The following is a 23,305-nucleotide window of genomic DNA, read 5'->3' as shown; positions in this document are numbered from 1 at the left end:
TCTAATTTTGGTTGCCCTTCCTTTCCGAGGATCATCCTTTCCAAAAAGAGTTGTGCTGGGGTGACATTGGATTTATTGCAATTTTTACATTTCTGACGTGAAGGTGCACATATAATCGTAGATGTTGTTTTCTCACGTGTGCACCTCTACGTTAGAAATGTAAAAAATCGCAATAAATCCAATGTCACTCCAACATTAGTGTTTCAAAATGCCTCAAGGCTCACTTTTATGGTGGCTTTGATTACCTATTTTTTCCCAAGGTTTGAATTCAAGACGTGAGATTAAAAGAATTGTTGAAAAATAATTATTAAGTTTTTTTGTGAGAACTTCGCAGGAATTTATATTAGGAAAATAATAAAAAGATAAAAATGCCATTATAAATTATAAATAAATAAAAGTTAAATAAAAAATTATATCTAAATAAAATAACTAGATTATTTCCAATACCCTCCTCAAGTTGGGGCAAATATATCAACTAAATCCAACTTGACAAGATAAGAATTAGTGATAGACGGACTAACAGACTTCGTAAGCGTATTGGTAAATTGATCTGAAGAAGGTACGAAGACTATCTGAAGATTACCAGATCGAACTTTCTCCCTAAAGAAGTGAATATCAACATTAATATGCTTAGTTCTTTCGTGAATGACTGAGTCAGAAACCAGCATAATAACAAATTTGTTGTCACAGAACAAAATAGAAAAACCTAAGACATGAAATCCCAACTTTACCAGCAAAGAACGAAGTTAAATTAGCTCATATGTGCCAAGAGCCATAGCACAATATTCAGTTTTAGTAAAAGAGCGAGAAACCACATTTTATTTCTTACTTTTTCACGAGATTAAGTTATCACCATAAAAAGTACAGAAATAAGAGATAGATCTCCTATCTGTGAGAGAACCAGTAACATCTATAAAATAAGATAAATATAATTGAGCAGTGAAAAACTAGAAAAATTCAAGATCAGGACGCGCCTTTGGATAACGAAGGATATGATAAAAGGCATCAATGTGAGAAGTATGCAAAGTATGCATGAACTGACTGAGCACACTAACCGCAAATGACAAATCCAATATAGTATTAGTTGAATAAACCAGACTACCTATAAGTCTCTGATAAGAATGATCCAATAAAAGATCACCAAATTCAGCATTAAGACGATGATTTTGATCAATAAGTGAGAAAGCATGACTACACCTAAGCATCTCAGTGTCTTGAAGAAGATTCAATATGTATTTACGCTGAGATAACGAAATATCATAGTGAGAGCGAGTCACTTATATCTCCAAGAAGTACTTGAGTGGACCCAAATCCTTAACCTCAAAATACGACTCAATAGCACCTTAACTTTATCGACCCACTGTGCATCATCCTAGTAACAATAATGTAATCCACATATACCAAAACAATGGTGCAACGACCATCTATGTCATGCCCCAAAATCCCAACACGAATCTTGATGATTTATCAGTCCGAATCTCGAGGTATAAGGTAACAACACACACAACCTGATAGAACTATCATAGACAATAACACTTATGAAATGAAAATATACTCAACAAAAATGAATATTTACTAAACTAAATAGAAACTAATCATCAACATAGTCATAATCCAAATCCTCAATTTCATAATACATTAGATTACAAAACTCTCAAACTAACATGTTTCTTGTCTATAATTTTATAACCACTAAAATCCTCAAATTAACAGTCATGACAAGACATTGACCGGATACTCTTCAAGGACCTCTTCAAATGACTTCTCAAATAAATGTTTCTCAAAAGTTGGATAATTTGTAAGGATGAAGGATAGATGGATGAGAATAATATCATTGATCAAAATCATTTTCTATGAAATTTTTTGTATAATTAGAGGGTAGAAGGAAAGGCATCCTACCTCGGACTATTTTTTGACGGTTGATCAGAATTAAGGATCGCCTCTGACCAATCACAAAAATTTTCCTCCGACGAAATCAAAATTCCTTGCATCCACACGTAGTCCTTAACGAGGTGTACAAATTTTTTTTCTACGGAAAGACTCGGATCATTCTTGTTTGACGTAGATCTGAGTTGCAAAAATAAAGGAAAAAGGGGCTGAGTTTTGTTTGAAAAAAAGAACAAGAAAAATCAAAATTTTCTTTAGGTTTCTGATAGTTGTATTTAAGTGGGGACGTAAGTGTCATTTCAGAAATTATTTTTTTTCGAATGTCAATTCAAACATTTTTATACTTTATTTTGAGTGATTTATCGACACGAAACTAACGAAAAAATCGGATTACTCAAATTATGTCTCTAAGTTAACTTCTTTATCTATTGGGTAAAAGTTGACATATAACTCGAGGATTTGACAAATTTTTCGTTCGACTCTTGATTAAAGCGTGTTTACCGGCTAAATTATGTGTTTCAAATCTTATAAATTTATCGACGATGGTAGATTTTCCCAATTATTAATAAATTAAAATCTAAACTTTTAAAATCAACGTCAAAATTACAAAGGATCCTTCAAGATATGTATTAAAAATTTTAGGTCATTACAATCCACTTCTCGATGAACAAAGAAAGTATGATCTTAGTGACATCTAGAAAACTTCATAGATAAAATAATATCAGAAAATCTCTAAAACCAAGCTCGTGGGGATTGCTTCAAGTCATATAGAGATTTAAGAAGACGACATACCTTCCTAGAATACTCGCTCTAAAGACGAAATCATGGAGGAGGGTTCATATAAATAATCTCAGTCAAATCATCATTTAGAAAGGTATTCTTCACATCAAGTTGGTGAAGTAGCCAGGATTTACATGCAACTAGAAAAATAAGAAGTCGAATAGTGGAGAGTTTGGCGACAAAAGCAAATGTGGTACCAAAATCTTTTCTTGGAGTCTATGTAAACCCCTTCTCAACTAGACATGCATTATACCGATAAACAGTACCATCGATAAGGTATTTCACTATGAAGACCCATTTACAATCAATGGTCCATTTCTTAGGTGGAAAAGTGACAAGCTCCCATGTGTAGACACCTCAATTTGAACGGGCCACTTCTCGAAAGGGCCCAAAAATATCAATTTTCCAAATAAATGGGCCAACGGGCCTTAAGGGCCCAAGTCATTGAAAAGTGACATTTTGACCAAACCAAGGCCCCTAAGACCTCTCAATGGTTTAGGAGGCCCACCAAAAGGACTCGGCCTACCTTACGCTATCCCAATATTCATCGCTCTGCTTCCAAAATCAAAAACGCCAAATTTTCGATAAATTTCACCAACGGGCCTAAAAAGCCCGATTCGCCAACACGTGGCATTTTTGATCAAACTAATGATTGCAAAAATTTAAAAAAATTAAAAAATTAAAAATGTGAGACTTGGATGCCTACCACCCCCTCCCCGACCCCTCCTCTACTACCACCGCTCCGCCTCACCAATCCTAAAAACCCAAAATCATTTCTAAAACCCAAGCCCAACACTACAAAGCCCACAAATCATTAACCATATCCAATTCATTATCCAACCCACAACCCTAACCCATAAACCACAACCTACATCAACCAATCACTCTTTTATCATCAAAAGATGACACATGTCATCACCCCATCTCACCTCCTCACCCAACTACCTACCAATTAATTTTATTTAAATCTCATCTACCCACACATCAACCCATCACCTTTTCTCTCAAATCAAACACATCTACCCACACCCCTAACCTATACCTCCCCTAATCTACCCTCATCATTTCCCTACAAAACCCACATCTACAACCTAAACCTACACCATCCTCTCAAGTCAAACACTCAACCTCTCCCTATCAACTTATCTCAACCCTTCATTTCCAACCACTTTGACACATGGCATCATCTCCCTCACCTCCCAAAATATCATCAACCACCTCTTTAAATCCTCCATTCTCTTAAACCAAATACCATTTAATCTCAACCACCATCTTAAACTCACCTCACCAAACACTCCACCCAAATGGGTTGGGTATGATCCAAATCATTTGGGTCAAAACTCACCCATTTAACCCCCCTTCCTTAAATACCCTCTAATCTCCTCTAAATTACACCTATTTCTCTCTCAAACTCATAACCATTCTACCATTTTTCTTTACTTCACCCCATTTTATCCCTAAAATAACTCCTCAACATCTATAAATACCCTCATCCTCTTCCCAAAAATGGTCCCCAACTTTCACTACCAAATTATCTCCAACTCTCACTACTAACAACCATCACCAATCCTCCTCAAGTCTCATATACAAAAAAAAAATATTATACTCCACTCATCTCTCTCATCATCTCTTCTCTACTCCTTCAACCATACAAGAATTGTATTTTCATAAAATACTAAGGACTCAAGAAGAAGAAAAGAAGAAAGAAGATATAAGGTGGGTTCAAGGCAATCCCCCCCCTCTCTCTCTTCTTCACCCTCTCCTCCTCCCTCTTCTATCACCCTCTCCCCTTCATTTTATTTTTTAGGATGAATGGACCCCAAGGCTAAAGGTCTATAAGGGTCATTTCCATCAATGGAATGACCCTATGATCAAGCCGAAAATGAATCCCTATTTAGGGTACAAATGCACAACACGTGGCACATCGTTTTTTGTATTTTTTTTAAATCAAAATGACCGAGTTGAGTTGAGGTTACCACTATCTAGTGGGGAGAAAAGGGTGCCTAACACCTTCCCTTTTCTCCAACCGAGCCGCTTACCCGAATCTCAAGGGTTGATTCATCTTTATCCATCGAGAGTCACCAAATACCAAAAATGTCACATTTTCTAAAAAAAATGCACATCGGGTGACCATTCACACCCACTTACAAAAATGAATGGTGGCGACTCCAAACCATTGTAGATGTGGTCATCGTAATGGCGAAATCTCGTGTCTACACCATGTATTTGTTAAGTCTTTTTACGAGACCTTGATAGGAATTTATATTAGTAACATAGTAAAAAGATAAAAGTGCCCTATAAATCAGAAATAAATACAAATTAAATAAAAATCTATATCTAAATAACAACTAAAGCTAAAATAATTAGATTATTTCCAATAGGATTGGCTGTAAAACCCCGAGTTTTTTATTTGTATCTCGAGAAAAAATAAATAGTGAAATTTTAATAAAATTCTAAAAGTGAGAATTAGGATAAAACTTTAGAAAAAAAGAAAGTACAAAATGCTATCAATCATCAAGATTGACACAAGAACTTTAGTTAGGATCAAAAATAACAAATACTTTTTTTTTTTTACCTATAATGAAAACCCCTACTATTCATTGTTCAAAGAGACAAGAAAACAAATTCATACTAAAAATAGATCAAGCAAATAAATTGTTAGTTTCTTCTCTTACAAATGTATCATCTCTATAAAATTTGTTGATCTGAACCAAGAACAATAAAAAAACTAAATAACAAATAATCCTTTCAAGTTTAAATCCTGAATTGCTTCTCAAATAAAATCTCAAAGACAAATCAGAACTTATTGGGCAACATCTCCACTGGAGTAGTTCTTGCTCATACAAGGTACCCCCACACTTCAATCCTTGTGCTTACAACTTGACTTCCAACGTTTCCATACCAAGAACCTTCTTGGAAGGTAGGTGAGACAATCTTCTTCAATCAAGCCCAATAAGACTCTGAGGTTTGTTTTTGTCTTCAATGGTGAAGGAAGAAGAGAAAGGAGTGCGAGATTGAAAGATGAAGAAATACAGAAGAATACGAGAGAAATGCATTTGAAATTTCTTCTTGGTTCGTTAATGGAGGGTTGTTGGTTCAGAAAGAGAAAGAAGACGAAAAGTGCATTTGAAGTTTCTTGCTGTTATGAAAGGGTGGGTTAATGGAGAGTGGGAGAGAAGAAGAGTAAGAGAGAGAATAAATGGTGGTTAATGGAAATCGAAAGGGTGGGTTAATGGAGAGTGAAAAAGACGAATGAGTTTCTCTGGTGATATTAGATCTAATATTGGTTCATAGAGATCTTCTATCTTGCTGGGGTTGAAGAAAATGATGATCAAGATTCGTGGCTTTTGGAAAGGATTGGCCAGCACTCGTTACTCCATGCTCTTGTATTCGTCATTAGACATAATCTGAAGAATATCTCCAATATTGATAACAAGAGCTTCATTTTGAATCAGAACTGTTAGAATACCTGGATCTGTATGAGATACAATTCCCATCGTTCGATTTGGTTATAGAAATTACAAATAACAGTGGGCCACCAACACTCTTCCTTCCAAACACATCATTTATTTCAACCTCTATGTATCCAAACCTAGCCCTTCTAATAAAATCCCTATCAGAGTCTCTCCCATCATAAGAAATCTCAATTTCCAAAATAAAATTACAACAAGACAAAATAACCAAACTGATAGCAAAGAAAACTAAGCCCATATTTCTTTACTACTCATACTCCTCCCTCTTTTCTTCTTTATTTGCTTTTTTATTGTCCTACCACTCAAGCATGACTCTCTATCCACACAAATCTACTATCTTCTTTTCATTATTTTTTTTATGTGTTTCTTGGCACGAAACACAAATCCAATTTTTTTATAAGAAAAAACTTTAAATGATTAAAAAAAAAGTGAAACCCCACAAAAAAACATCCACTGTCATGTCAAAAAATAAATAAAAAATACTTGAACCAATTTGCTAATGTATTAATATTTGGGATTTTCAAGTTTTGATCCTCAATTATCCCTAGTGGAATCACCACTGAAAGCATCCTCAATTCATATGTAGGGATCTGATTTTTTTTCAGAGTCGCCATTTAGTTTTATGTCTAAGAACCAAATATGACTCTAAACAGATAAAAAACACTAAGCTACGAATAAATTATGGGTACGGGGATTAGGTTACGGGATTGGAAGGTGTTAGGCACCAATCTCATCTGACGAAAGTCGATCTCTACTCCTCTCAAATATTTTCATTATAAAAATGATTTAAATTCATAATAAAAAAATAAAAAGAAATTATTTTTTTAACCTAAGTGATTACGACAATCGGTTCCCTTAGAAACTGGCAGTGAGCATTCCTTGTGTGAATCTTCTTATTTTATCTTTATTTTTAAATCTATTTTTGATCTTCAAGATAAAACTTCATTCTTCTAGATTTTGATGTTTTTATGATTTTTATGGTGTTTTTGAAAATTTCTGAATATTTTTAAGTTGAAAAATTAAGGCTTGGAGTTTGGTATTTATTTAGGACTCTAGATTAGTATTTTAGGAAAGTTTTGGAGAGTTTTTGACCTTTATTTTCTGGGATTTCTCAAGACCTTTGAGATTAGGTGGTAAAGTTTACTTTTTAAATAATTTGATTGATAAGATTAGGGTTTGATTATGTCTCTTAAAGATAAAGTCTATCTCTAACTAATTTCTTAAGTAGTTTATATAAGATTTCAATTAGGTTTTATTTTGATTTTTTAAGTTAAATAGAATGAATTTTAAATTTTAGAGAATCCCTCAATGGAGAGTTATTTATTAAATTATTTTAAATTCTTTGAGACCCCTGGTAGAGGGTTCTTTATTAAATATCAGGTGGGCCCCACTTAAATAAATGGGCTGTCATTTGAAGTTTGGCTCATGAGCTTAATTAATTGAATTTATTTATTTAAAAAATTTAATTTAATTTATTAAAATTTCACTTTACATTAATTAATATTTTAATTATTAATTTTAAAATTTCAAATTTCAAATTTTAGAGTTGAAAAATTACCGTTTTGCCTTCAAAGAGGACTTTTGCGATGGGATGTCATTTTTTGACATTTTGAGATGTCTTAAAATCAATTTTTCGTAAAGAATTCAATGAAAATTTTAGTTTGTATCACTTATGAATTTTTAACATGAAATGATCATGGACCCTATGAGGGGCATTTTTATAATTTTATCGAATTTTGTGGAAAGTTGTGAAACAATTTATTTGATTTAGCTTGTTGTTTTATGTGTTCAAAAGAGTTTTCTTAAGCGTAATGTAGCCTCTAGGGGTATTCTAGTGTCAGGAGTATTTTGATAATTTGATAATTTTTCTCGTAAAGATTCTGTTTCAAAATGATGATTTATATGTTTTGGATCATATTTTCTTAGTGTAACGAGGTTTTTAGTGTTTGCTTGTTTGAAATATCTCATCTGAGCTATGGAAATACATTTAGTAACAAATAAAATTTTAGAATATTCATCTATCATAAGGAATTGCCGCAATCGAACTGACGAATTGATTAATTAGGCAAGTGCAAAAATGGGGTGTCTACATATATCATTTCGGTTAGTTAAGTTATACGGTATTTTTTAAATTTTGAAAATTTTTGTTTAGGTCTTTCAATCTTTCTAAGTTTTTGTATTAATGAGCTTTCTTCATTCGAGTTTCCTTCATCTTATATTTCAGGTTTTATATAATTTGACTCATTAGATTTGATTGGTTTTCATTAAAATTTTGATTTTTTTTGGTAAGTTATTTTATTAGTGGTTTTTCTTCATTTGGATTAATTTTAGATTATATTTCATTGTTTTTTATCATTTGAGGGACTAAGTTTGTTGGTTTTTTTTTTAATTGAAATTAATTAATTAATTAAAAATTTTTTTTGTTATTTAGGTGACTTGTTTATTGGGTGTTCTTAGGTTCGGTGCATTTCTTGGGATTATTGATGTTTTAATTGAGATGAATATACGAGTGATATGCTTGATTGGTGATTCTGTTATTTGATTTTAATTTTTTGCTTTTTTAACTTTTCACATTACGCCCCCTTGAATCAAAGTTCACTGTTAAGACTTGAAAATCAACAGGAATGATACATTATGCAATTACTTAGAAATAAATTTTTATATTATTTATACAATATTGTAGGGTCACTTGGAAGCATATCTTTACTGCATTAGAACAATAGTTGGTATGAGGTTTAAAACCTTCTCAAAGTCGTATAGCACTATTTGCAAGGTAAACTAATTAAAATGTTGAGTTTTACAAATTATTTGAATTTACAAATATAATATTGGTTCATTGCCTCTCCACTATCATTTCCACATGAAAACAAGAAAAATTTTGAGTCATCTTGATTTGGTTTATAAATCTTGAGATGAATAATGTATGTCATTTATGAATAATGAATTCAGATGATAAAACGAAAGGCAAGGCTCTGACATGATGAGTAAACAAAATTTTCTTTTAGAGTCAAGCCAAGTATCATTTAAGGAGTTCTTTGAAACTTCTGACCTTATAAATTATTTGTTAAAATATTTGTCAAAATAAGTATTTTAGAATATTTTAACTTCTAATCCACTTTTGAAAGTGTAGAATGTTAAAAGAAAAATGTTTGAAAGTTATATAATACAAAATATTATTTCTTTATCTTTCTTCAAGGAAGATGTTAGTTTATCACTATTCTCCGATTTTTCCAACAAAAGGGATGCATTTGATGTAATCCGGTAGATATCCGAGAATGAACAAATTGAAGTTTGACCGAGGCTTGTGTTGAACACAATGTCCTTAAGACAATTTTATTCCCGCAACTTGGTGCACATGGATCAATGAACAATTGTCTCCCAGGATACAACGATCACACGTGTAGAGGCAGCACTATAATCTACACGTCTAGCGAACCGAACGCTACTGTTTATACTCTCAAAGAATGCAAATGTAAAAATAAAATGCTAATACGTTTAAACAGCAAAGAAGAAAAAGAGATGGGAAAGTGTTTTTTGGGTACTATAAATTTTTTATATGCCGAGTAACATCTAGTTGCAGTTTTTTTTTTCTACTTCAAATAGTATAAATTTAAATTAGGGGGCATTTAGCATAAAAAACCCTTAATGAAATTTAAATTTGAAAGGGTATAATTATCAAATCTGACGGCACTACCATGAGTATAGTATACATTGATTTGTTTCAAATAAGACAAATTTGACCAGACTGATTCATACAATTTGACTGGATTTCTGGACCCCATAGATTTTTTTTTTCTAAGGATGAAAACAAAAAGTGGATGTACTAACATTCCTTGAAACAAATCATTGGCCTTGGTTTGTTTCCTATTGCCTATAGTAAAGTAACATGGACACATTCATCATTGCACATGCCAACGTTATTCTTCTCATGCTTAATTATACTACCAACTTTGAAATTTTGAAAACAAGTGAGGGAGAGGGACTGAGGTACTGAAGGGGTAAGATGCTATCTGCTTTAAAAACAAAAACACATGGGCAGCTAACATTTCTTTCTTTGTATATTTCTCTATAGGTACAGTATTGGTTACAACTTGATTATAAATGATGATGTTGGCCATGTGTTATAAGGAATCCACAAGCAGACCATCCTCGTTTCTTCCCTGAACCTGATTCTCCATGTGCTTCTCCACTCCCTCTCAACCTATAAATATATCCACATTGATCAACCCCATCTAAGATTAAGACATCCATCAGTATCAAATATCTCTCATTTCCCAAGAAACAGTTGTTGCTGATGGGTTTACGAGAAATTGTCCGAGGGCGTCTTGGAAGTCATTATCAGAAACTAAGTTGCAAAGGTGATAAGGCAATGAGGCCTAGAAGGCAGTATTGGGTGAAGAAGATGATGAATGGAAGAGTAAAAGGTTTGAAGCTATCGCACGTCAGCAGGAGGAGATTGAATTGGAAGGGATTTTCTATGGTACTAATGCCCAAAAGGGTGGCCAGAATTTATGCACAAATGGTGAATAGAATGAAGATGGATGAATTTTATCCTGCTATTGTCTTTTCTTCCCAATGGGGACTTCCTGTTCTCTCTCATTCTTCTCTTATTTCCTAAAAATAGGAGTCGTCACTTTAAATATTTGCTTACGCCTTTTCAATTCATTTTTTCGTAAAAAAACAATCTTCATTACTAGTTGTATTTGATTTCCTATCTTATTGGATCACCACTCTTTTAGAATGAGAAAGCCCCTATATACTACCAAATATACTTCTACTACTACTACTGAGTCAAGACGAGGTAGCCTATGCAGAGTACACAAAAGTAGATTAAATATGGATTCAAAGGTTCCAAAGTGTCAGCAAAGACCATTATCAACTAGAAATTGAAGCTTAGATTATGGTTTTGGATGAACTTACTGTATTGACATGTACTCCAAGCTCAACTATCCATCATTAATACCCCATGCATCAATTCTAAATCCCAGTTTATGTAAATTAATTTATAATCATTAATCCCAGATTATTATGCTGCCTTCAGTCAGTCAGTCATAGATAAGAATCTTATAGATATTTCAAGTGTCAAATTGTTTCAAGACTGGATTAAATAGTTAGATGATTTCTACTGCCTGAGATGATAAACATTTGGCTAACGTAAACCTTTTTTTTTTTTTTGGGTTGAATGTCCTGTACATAAAGTGATCATCTCAAAACACATTGGAGTCTTGTTTAATACTTGAGAAAAAAATATTCAATAGGCAGACTGTATGTCTTAATAGAATGGATCATCAGGCTTTATGACATCAGATTGACGAAGTAAAAACATGAATAAGAACGAAAACACAGAAAATGTTATGAAAGCTCAAGGACAGAGCCAAGTGTGAAAAATCGAAACAACAAAGAGAACAAATAACAAACAAAACACAAGGATTTACGTGATTCGGCAGTGTGCCCACATCCATGGATCAAATCAAGAACAATCACTATTTTTTATTGAGTTCTACAGCCCTAGAGATCTTTATATATAAAATCGGGAGTTACTAAAACAAATCTATCTCCCAAAAATAGAAAAATCCTTAAGAAAATATTGCACAATTGTCATTTTCATAATACTAAAAAAGTTAGGCCAGGGAATACAAGACACCGAGTCCTGTATCGTCATTTTTTTATATAGGTAAGCTTTTGAGGTTGGAGGGACCTCAAGTGTGCAACAATTCAGGGGTTGATGAACAATTCCATATGCATGTTTGGTTTAGATTTGAGAAACTAATGTAAGAGGTCCATCAACATAGAACACAAGGAAATATCAGAGGCCTTATAATAAATGTCAATTTACAAATTACAACCAACTGGACATAAATTAATGTCTTATGGCTGGAGATGAGACAGTCCTTCCAAGCAACCTGTTGATCAAGATTTGGAACCTCAGTTCTCACCAAAGTTGGAATGGAGTTCAATTTTTTCTAAGGAAACGAAATCCAAATTTAAAACATAGCTTTCACAGCAAGCCTAATAACCAATTGCACATAAGAATCTGTAAGGCTGAATCGTCGCCTTGGGATGACCTTAACACCTTTCCTTCCCTTCCTTGCCATGTTACGGATCTTGGTCGGTTTTTCATCCTCCCCAAACTGATCCGACTCTTCTTTGATTGTCGCCAGCTTACTCTTCAGTATCTCCTCTATATCCTTCCGTGATTCCGTTCTCAAACGAGTCTGGCCCATGCAAGGCACTCCCCAACGCAATTTAGAAGACCCTTTCCTCCTCATTCTTTCTCAAAGTAATAATGTAACAGACACACACTCGCAAGACTTCGCTTTTAAATGACCAAAAACTTCACCATAGCATGGATGTTCACTCATAAAATCACTAATTTGAATAAAAATGCAGGGGCCATTAGACTCATTTAAGCAGGTGGAGATGCTCCTTTACAGCAATGGTTTGGTGATGATAAGTTTTGTTTAGGCTTATCTATCAACCAAACTTATATATAATAAATTCTTTTAGAGACTTGGCATACCTTTATTTTACTGATTCGTTACCACCAAATATTAAATAATGGGTCTTAATTTAGTGCATTGGAACATTATTTTACTATTAAAATGTAATTGGCCCAAAGCTAGCCTATAGAATTATTGGTTACACCACAGTGAGGACCAAATCAAGAAAGTAGAGGTAGTACCAGGTCGTCTTCAAAAGTTCAACCTGAAATGGACTCAGATTATGGGTTATATTATAATAATTTGTAGGACTTGGTCTGATTTCAGTTGTAGACATATGAACCTTGACTCAAATTAAAGAGCAGTGTTATCAATATCACGCACCCATAGATGGATGTAACCATAAACCATCAAAACCTTTTGGGTGATTGGCTACTTATAAGCCTAAAAATGGTGTTTGAAGATGTAAAATACAGTAGCCCATAACTTTTTTTTTCTTAAGCTAAGGCCTAAGGGTACTGCGTGCTTCCCATACTAACTGATTAAATATACCGGAGCATGACCATTATTATTATTATTATTAATCTCACCATCCATTCTAATGTCAATTATTTATAAGAAGAACTGCATCGTTTCATGGTTATAACTTGAAACAAATGCTTCCACGATCCATAGAAGCAAAGTGAAGGTATGGTCTATTGAGCCTCAAACCAACCACATTTTCTTTGAATCAGTGATATGTGTAGGTGTCTGTCACAGTCACATACATATGCAGTCTTTCCAACCAACCTCCCCTATCTTTTAAACGGTGAGTTCCATAGGGACTATATATATGTAGGGAACCGAACGAGGGACCTATTTAAAAACAATGTAGCATTAATAAATTTTCAAAATATGGGTTAGAAGTTTTGGATTGAGCTGATTTTTTGTGAGGATGATCTTTATGATGGGAAGATCATCCGGAAAAAAAAAATTAGTCCAATCCGAAACTTCTAATCCCACTAAAAGTGATTTAAAATGTGAACTGTCGATTTTTTACGAATAATTTGTAAATTACTTTTAATGGATTTAGAAATTTCAGATTGAGCTGATTTTTTGTGAGGATGATCTTCTCATCATAGTGACTATCCTCACAAAAAATCAGCTAAATCCAAAACCTCTAACCCATATTTTGAAAAACCATTGTTTTTACATATGTCACATGACCTGCCCCATATACATATATATATATATATATATATATATATATATATATATGTAGGGAAAGGATCAAGGGACATATGAAAAAACATATTAAAAAACAATGTAACATTAATAAATTTTCAAAATATGGGTTAAAAGTTTCGGATTGAGCTAGTTTTTTGTGAGGATGATCTCTATGATGGGAAGATCATCCGGAAAAAAAAATCAGTCCAATTTGAAATTTCTAACCCCATTAAAAGTGATTTAGAATGTGGACTGTCGATTTTTTTGCCAATAATTTGTAAATCACTTTTGATGGATTTAGAAGTTTCAGATTAAGTTGATTTTTTGTGAGGATGATCTTCTCATCATAGTGACCATCCTCGCAAAAAAAAAAAAAAAATCAGCTCAATCCAAAACCTCTAACCCATATTTTGAAAAACCATTGTTTTTTCATGTCCCATAAACCACCCCCATATATATATATATATACGGATCAAGGGACATATGAAAAAACATATGTAAAAATAATGTAACATTAATAAATTTTCAAAATATTGGTTAGAAGTTTTGGATTGAGCTAATTTTTTGTGAGAATGATCTCTATGATGGGAAGATCAGCAAGAAAAGAAATCAGTCCAATCTGAAACTTCTAACCCTATTAAAAGTGATTTAAAATGTGGACTGTCGATTTTTTGCCAATTTTTACCAATAATTTGTAAATCACTTTTGATGGATTTAAAAGTTTCAGATTGAGCTGATTTTTTGTGAGGATGATCTTCTCATCATAGTGACCATCTTCGCAAAAATCAATTCAATCTAAAACCTCTAACCCATATTTTGAAAAACCATTACTTTTACATATGTTTTTACATATGTCCCTTGAACCACACACACACACACACATACACACACACACACACACACACACACACACACACACACATATATATATATATATATATAGGGTCTCGTTCAGCAACAAACATTTTGGCAAAATATTTTTCAAAACATGGGTTAGAGGTTTTGGAATGGGTTGATTTTTGGTGAGGATGATCTCTACGGTGAGGAGATCATCCTCACCAAAAATCAGCCCATTCCAGAACTTCTAGCCCCAGTTTACAAGTTGAAAAATCGTGGACCATCCATTTTTTGTAAACCATTTTTTATGGGGTTAGAAGTTTGGAATGGGCTGATTTTTGGTGATGATGATCTCCTCACCGTAGAGATCATTCTCACCAAAAATCAGCCCATTCCAAAACCTCTAACCCATGTTTTGAAAAATGTTTTGCCAAATGTTTATTGCTGAACATTTCCCATATATATATATATATATTTTTCGCACCCAATCATTTACCCAACATGTTTTGTCCTACATGGTTAGAAGTTTTGGAATAGGCTGATTTTTGGTGAGGATGATCTCCTGGTGAGGATGATCTCTATGGTGACGAGATCATGGTCACTAAAAATCATCTCATTCCAAAACTTCTAACCCCATCACAAATGGTTTACAAAAAATGGACGGTCCACGATTTTTCAACTTGTAAACAAGGGGTTAGAAGTTTTGGAATGGGCTGATTTTTGGTGAGGATGATCTTCTAACCATAGAGATCATCCTCACCAAAAATCAGCCCATTCCAAAACTTCTAACCCATGTAGGACAAAACATGTTGGGCAAATTGTTGGGTAAATGGTTGGGTGCTGAACGTGTGTGTGTGTGTATATATATATATATATGGGAAATGTTCAGCACCCTAAGTTTTACCACACACTTTAACAAACGTTTTTTGTCCTACATGGGTTATAAGTTTTGGAATGAGCTGATTTTTGGTGAGGATGATCTCTATGATTAGAAGATCATCCTCCCCAAAAATCAGCCCATTCCGAAATGTTTAGCCCCATGTTTACACGTTGAAAAATCGTGGACCGTCCATTTTTTGTAAATCAATTTTGATGGGGTTAGAAGTTTTGGAATGAGCTGATTTTTGGTGAGGATGATCTCCTCACCATAGAGATCATCCTCACCAAAAATCAGCTCATTCCGAAACTTCTAACCCATGTAAGACAAAACGCGTTTGTTAAAGTGTGTGGTAAAACTAAGGGTGGCGAACGGGACCCTATATATATATATATATATATATATATATATATATATAGGGAAATGTTCAGCAACAAACATTTTGACAAACATTTTGGCAAAACATTTTTCAAAATATGGGTTAGAGGTTTTGGAATGGGCTGATTTTTGGTGAGGATGATCTCTACGGTGAGGAGATCATCATCATCAAAAATCAGCCCATTCCAAAACCTCTTACCCATAAAAAATGGCTTACAAAAAATGGACGGTCCACGATTTCCCAACTTGTAAACATGGGGTTAGAAGTTTTGGAATGGGCTGATTTTTGATGAGGATGATCTCCTCACCATAGAGATCATGCTCATCAAAAATCAGCCCATTCCAAAACCTCTAACCCATGTTTTGAAAAATGTTTTGCCAAAATGTTTGCCAAAATGTTTGTTGCTGAAAGGGACCCATATATATATATGTATATGGGTCAGGTTCAAGGGCCATGTGAGAAAACATGTAAGAAAACTTTCGTTTTTTAAAATAAGGGTTAGAGGTTTTGGATTGAGCTGATTTTTTGCAAGGATGGTCACTATGATGAAAAGATCATCCTCACAAAAAATCAGCTCAATCAGAAACTTCTAAATCCATCAAAAGTGATTTACAAATTAATGATAAAAATTGGTAAAAAATCGACGGTCCACATTCTAAATCACTTTTAATGGGGTTAGAAGTTTCAGATTAGACTATTTTTTTTTTTGGATGATCTTCCCATCATAGAGATCATCCTCACAAAAAATCAGCTCAATCCAAAATTTCTAACCCATATTTTAAAATTTTATTTACCGTCGAAAGTTTTCTTACATGTTTTCTCACATGGCCCTTGAACCTGACCCTATATATATATATATACATATATATATATAGGGTCTCGTTCAGCACCAAACATTTTTGTCTTACATGGGTTAGAAGTTTTGGAATGGGCTGATTTTTGGTGAGGATGATCTCTACGGTGAGGAGATCATCCTCACCAAAAATCAGCCCATTCCAAAACTTCTAATCCCATAAAAAATGATTTACAAAAAATGGACGGTTCACGATTTTTCAACTTGTAAACATAGGGCTAGAAGTTTTGGAATGGGCTGATTTTTGGTGATGATGATCTCCTCGGTAGGACAAAAATGATTGGGCAAAATGTTTAGTGCCGAACATTTCCCATATATATATATATATATATATATCTTAGTCATTTATTTAATTACGTGAGATATTCTATGCACCAGTGCTTGACTTGACCATTGATTAAAGTGGTTTAACAGCTACATGATATTTTAGACAGCTAGTCCAATTGGTTTTTGATCATTCATGCACAAAATAGAATTGTTCATTGCTTAAAGGGATTTGACCATCCTTACAATGGAATGGGTTTCAAAGTGGTAGAAAGAGTTGTTTCCTTACACTTTTGACTAGTTCATCCAAATCAATAAATGATTATTGAGGCAAATAGTTACATGACCGTTTGGAAAATCACATTACCATCTATTAAATTAAAAAGTGTTATCTAAAATAATTCTTTGGCAATTTCCTCCTCCTAACAAACAAAAATTAAAAAATTATTCAAAAGATTGAATATTAATTATAGTAATCTAATCAAGTGATCTAGGTAATTCTTTATTTTAGCAATAACAACCAATTGTGATCTAAGATTAAAAAAATAATTATTTGACAATTTCCTCTTAATCAATATATAAAGATTAAAAAATTCCTCAAGAGATTGAATATTAATAGTAATTTGACTGAGTGATTCTATATTTTTGTAAAAGCAATTGATCATATTAATAAAAAGGGTAAAATTGGTGTTTCATCAAGATCCTATTTGTCTTTTGCTGAAGACATGAATTGAAGAGTAGAAAAATGATTGTCAAAGGTAAGTGGTACTTAGGATAGGTCAATAATTCAGCTTTACTTAATAGAAGGGCAAGGCATGGATCAAAATCTATCCTGATTAACAGGGCACATCAAATCAGAACATTCGCGCGATTCTTTGCCTCACTTATCAAGTTAAAAAATTTTAAAAAAAATTTCAAGACTCTCAGAACATGATAAGAAGGGTTTCATTTTTGGTTTAAGATCCTTGTGATCAAGGGATCCTTTAGGATCAAATCCCGAATGAGGGGAAACCCTGATCTTGAGAGATATCCTATATAATAGAGGGAGGATCCAAGGGAAGACAATTCTTTTTTTCGATCCCTAGAGATCAGAGTTAATAACATTTTTTCAATAATTCTAACTTGATCATTGAAAAATTATTGACTAGTACCACACCTACAAAACAACAGAACAAAGTAAATTGAGGTAAAACTCAAATTTAGCTCCACAAATAATAATTTGTAAGAGAGCAACTAACATTGTAATTAAGGAAAACGATTTCATTCATGATCTTGAAATTCTGTTGATTCATTTTTATTTTTCAAATTAGATGTTGAGTTTTAGAATCTCCGTTTTTCTTAATCCGTAAATGATGAAATTGAAGCTGTTCAATTCAATGATGAGCATCCAATTTGGATTGCTTATTTAAATAAATAAAAAAATCAGCGTTTTGAGATTGATATCTCAATTCTGTTTTTAACTTTTACTCAATAGATCTCTACAATCATGATCTATTGAAGCCAAGTATCTTGTATGATGTAGCGTCTCTATCAGTAACTGTTTTAACTCGTTTTCCCATATATATATATATATATAAAGAGTACTTGAGATTCCATTGAAAAGAGACTTAAGTAAATTAAAGGTTCTTTTCTTTCTATCTTCCTTTCTTTTACAGATACTAGAGGTAGTGGTGTCAGATCTGGAGTTACCAAATAGGTGAAAGAACACCTGATCAGATGCAACCACACACACACACACACTGACAGGTTGACACGTGATCCAGCAGTATCTGCAAACCCATTATTGCATCTCATCAGATCAGATCAGATCAGATGAGTTCAAAGTACACATCTCTCATTATCTTACGCCCTTCAAGATCTGATTAATCTGCATACCAATTATTTCATTTGCAAATCAAAATAACAACTTCTCAATCATTGACCATATAATCTCCCCTCTCAAATTATTCTATATCTTCTTAATTAAATTATACTAAACTAAACTAAACTAAACATACTCTGATGATCATTTCATTTGCATACGTGGACAATCATGCACCGTATGATGACATGACATGACAACCAAAAGAATATTTCTCGAAGGATAAGGAAGACGGGGGGAATGGGATGCCACCACTAAACCAACGCGTGGCATATCTCAACTAATTAATATATTTAATTTAATAATTGTTTTTTTTTTATTTTTAATCTGAAAGTTTTGAGTTGTTCTTTTCCTTTACGCGTAAATATCGGCCAATATTCAAATTGTTCCTAACCAAGTGAGGGAATACCCTCTGTTTCTTATTTCCAAATACCAAATACCAAATCCCAAAATCCCAATTCCCAAAATTTGGGTTTTCTTATTTTTCTCTCCAAGTCTTAGTTATCCTACCCCCAAAATTTTCTTATTTTAAAAAAGAAATTAAAAAATTGGAGTTTGTTTCATGTCTGATAGAGAGAAATCCGTAGATGACGTCAAAGAAATCATTGAAACTGAAAGAGAGGAGGATCCGGAAAAGAAGAGGAGGAAGAGGAAGAAAGGGTGTGGAAGGAAGATCAGAAACGCAAAACATCTGATTTTGTTCCCTTTCAGAAAAGCCAAGAAATTATACAAAAAGAAGACTTGTTCTTCAGCTACAAATCCTTCTGGTAAGATTAGTAGTGGTTCTTGCCTCTGTTTTACGAAACCTCCCCTTACTTTGGATTCACCAACAACATCTCAGACAAGCGATCCCAACAGTCGTGAATTTTCTTTTGATAGGTTGAAACTTTTGATTGAGAAGAATGATTTTTATTCAAGGGAATGCAACGTCCATACAGATTTTTCAAACACACACTAGTACTAGTCAATCATTGATTGAATACATCTTCTTTTGTTTGTTTTGATGGTTAATTAAGACAATTAATCAATTTCTTTAAATGGGGTGTATTGGAATTACGTTGCCTCATTTTATTGAATGCTTGAATTTTTCCAAATTCAAGTCTACAAGGGTATCAGACCAGAATTTCAACAAAACTAGAGCTTGCCTAAATCATCTCTTCAACAAGCACAAGTTGATGTTCAAATCAGGAGAAGGCTTTTTTTGGGTTGATGATTGTAAATAACTTGGGATTGGATATGATCAAGAAAGAGACTTGTGTATCGTCCTTGTGGTTGGAAATTGAAGCTTAATATAACAAGAAGAAACAATTATTTCAAAGAAAAAGAATTAGCTATGTACATTGATTCTCAGCATTGGTGGAGAGATGTGTACTCAAGACATGAATTCATCCAATCTGATGTTTGCTTAATTTTTCATGGCATGAATCAAATTCATTATTTGTTGTTTCATTTCTTCATTTTTTTTTTTTCTTCTTAATTTGAAACTATATTGGACACCCATTAACTGGGAGTACTTTGTTTTGAAGGAATGTCTATCTTCTCTTGCTTTAAGATTTACATTTCTTTTGTTTTTTTTTTAAACTACTTGTGTGGGATGGGATTGAATTTTTTTTTTTATGTAATTCCACTTAAGTAAGAATGTTATTAAACTTGGCGAAAGAGTCACATTGGAACTGGAAAAAATGAACTTGGTCTTGATTGTATATATATAGGGAAGAGAAGAATCAACCAGGTAAAAGGGTGTAGGTATAATGAGAATGGTTACAGCATCAGCAGTGGTCGTAGCACCAAGAAAAATAAGCTATTTTAGGAGCTGAAGCGCCATCGGTCAATAAGGAAGAGGTGCAAGGTCTTTTAATCGCAGTACCTAGCCTTGACTCGGATGCTAAATTCATCTGCCAATGACTTCCTAAGGTAGCCTTTATATCAAAAGGTTTCCCCTTGAGAATTTCTGTTTTCTTCTTGACTTGTTCTGAAAACTTTTTTGCATTTTCTCTATAATTTCTTTTTCTTCTGGAAGAAAGAAATATGAAGTTTCCTCAATTTTCTTTAGACATAACACATTGTACTTTGCAGCTTATTTACATTGTCATGAAGTCGGTTTAGACAATTAAACTGGAGAAATGCATTAGTGGTCTGTCAACCAGCCCTGGAGGGATTGACAGAATTCGACAAGTGATTTATGATGATCACTTGGTCCTGAATCACTTGTTTTTTTTGGTTAGTAGAGGGAACTACCCCATCATTGTTCTTTCTTTTATTGTGGGACATTTGTCTGCTAGACTCCTCAATAGTTTTCAGCCAATGTGATATGATCACCAACCAAACAGCTGAAAATTTCTCTTTTCTATTGCAATTTCTCAATTATTATATGATGATTTCTTTACTTTCCATATATAGAAAATAGATAGGATAGAAACAACATTTCTTATGTCAATGAGACCGGGGATATTAAAAGAATAGAATTGGGATATGGGCAGAATATAATGAAATACAATAACTTTTAGGTTCCCTATGAAATGAGGCATGGAATGGAGTCGCTTCAAAGAGTTCCATGAGTTATGAAGGAAGTTTCAGCTCATAGTGGTCATGGGTTGAGAATGAGAATTTAACTCTATGAGATCTAATTTCCGGGTGTTCCTCAGTAGCTCAATGGTAGAGCAATCTTCTATTAATTGATTGGTCATAGGTTCGAATCCTACTTAGGTAGATTAATTCAGAATGAAATGGCTTTCTTTAACCATTAGGAGTAGGGAACCCACTCTTTGTCTTTGTTTCTAATGTGTTCTATCTCATCGTACCACTTTCTAGTTCTACGATATGTGAGAATCACCATCAATACCTTGGTGTAGGTCCAGGATAATCCTTTGTTCCATAGCCCTGGGGCTATTTCTTAACTTTCAGTAAAGAAATCATAATTGTCCTTCTAGGTTCCTCATCTGACCATTGAATCAGCAGACTACTCTTATCATGTAAAATGTAAGCTTTTTTATTTTCTGTTCCACAGCTCTTATTCTGCACCTTGAGTAAGAAAATGTAGGTTTGATGAGTGAGCTAATACATTAACAGCTAGAATTTCACTGCCCAAAGTCCCTTTGGGGTCTCTGGACCTGCTGACAACTTTTACCAGTCTCTTAGTCCCCTCTGAAAGTCTTCACAGCTATTATCTCAACCATGGATGGATGGGATTGTATGAAAGTATGAGATTTACTCTTTTTCTCCCTTAAAATCTTTACAGACATCTCAGAAATAACTGGTGCTCGTCTTTTTTGCATAAATTCTCGTTACATAGATGAATTAGTGTGGCATAATTATCCGGTATCCAAACATGCCTGTTTCTAAACATGTACTAGTTTCAAACTCAGTATTACCACTTTTTTTTTTTCCCATTTCATTTTTGTTTTTTTTTGTTTGTTTTGAAGTACATAATGTCATGACTTAGTGCCGGAGATAACAGGTCTCACCAACACCTTGAAATAACGTTTTCTATTTGATTTGGAATGAAGAACTATGCACTTCAGAGAATATTTACAAGAATCGATCTCCAGTATGATGTCCCGATCCATGGATAGGAATGATGTCTACGTGGCATGCTATGATTGGAGAATAAACACATTGGGCTGTGCGCACAGCTTGGTTAGGATCCCGAGGTTCTTTGAACTTCAACTAAAACCGTTCCTATTTTATAGGAACAGGAAATGGTATTGGATCCTGAGTGTATTTACATTGGGCCATTGCGTTGCTATAGACTAACAATATTGATGGTACCAGCTAGCTTAGTTGGTAAAGTCTCGGGGTGATGATACCAATTTATTGATTTTATTATAAAAATAGCCTCACCCAAGAGAGAGAGAGAGAGAGAGAGAGAGAAGAGAGGACTAGCATGGAATTTTCTTTCCAATCCCTTGAATGAGTCGGGAAAGGTACATTTCTTGTATCATGTAATTCAACATGAAATTTTACTGCTCTTGAGCTCTAGTTTATTTCCACCTCTTTGTTCTCCTTGAGATTTTTCTCAACACCACGCCTTGCAGATAGAAGATGTTATCCTTTTCCTTCAGCTAAAGAAGTTTTCTATATGGATCCAATCAAGTTTCCCATATTATTGAACCCAAGTCATCAGTGACACGGTACTACCTCATGTAAGCATACAATAGTAATTTTGTTATGGTGGGGCATGTCTCATCCATAATTTGGAATTTGCTCTATATAGATGTTACATTTCCCATTGGGATGCACCAAACCATGAATTGCAATAACCAGACCATTGTGAACATTTGTTCTATATATATAATAATAAATAAGGATATAATAGAAACACCCCCACTGTAAAATTCGTGATATTAGGTTTATCCCCTTGCAAAATGCAAGATTAAGCTCACCCCCCTTGACCATTAGTCAAGTTGCTTTTTCATGATGATTTAACAATGTAATTTTGATATTTTCCG

The 23,305-nt window shown here is 33.7% G+C and overlaps 1 long non-coding RNA gene across 2 annotated transcripts; it reads left to right on the top strand.

The window, feature by feature from the left end:
* Positions 1-19,102: 19,102 nt before the first annotated feature.
* On the top strand, positions 19,103-22,844 carry LOC147396295 (uncharacterized). Of its 2 annotated transcripts, none has more exons than XR_015180523.1 (3): positions 19,103-19,624; positions 20,570-20,771; positions 22,364-22,844. It is a non-coding gene; the product is annotated as an uncharacterized LOC147396295 (long non-coding RNA). The 2 variants fall into 2 exon arrangements; XR_015180522.1 differs by having other exon boundaries at positions 22,280-22,844.
* The last annotated feature ends 461 nt before the right edge of the window (positions 22,845-23,305 follow it).

This window comes from Akebia trifoliata, chromosome 8 (assembly GCF_017979445.1).
Source record: "Akebia trifoliata isolate Shusen 1 chromosome 8, ASM1797944v1, whole genome shotgun sequence".
NCBI lineage: Eukaryota > Viridiplantae > Streptophyta > Magnoliopsida > Ranunculales > Lardizabalaceae > Akebia > Akebia trifoliata.
The sequence above is the reverse complement of the archived record's forward strand: the minus strand, read 5'-3'. Positions and strand labels throughout refer to the sequence as shown.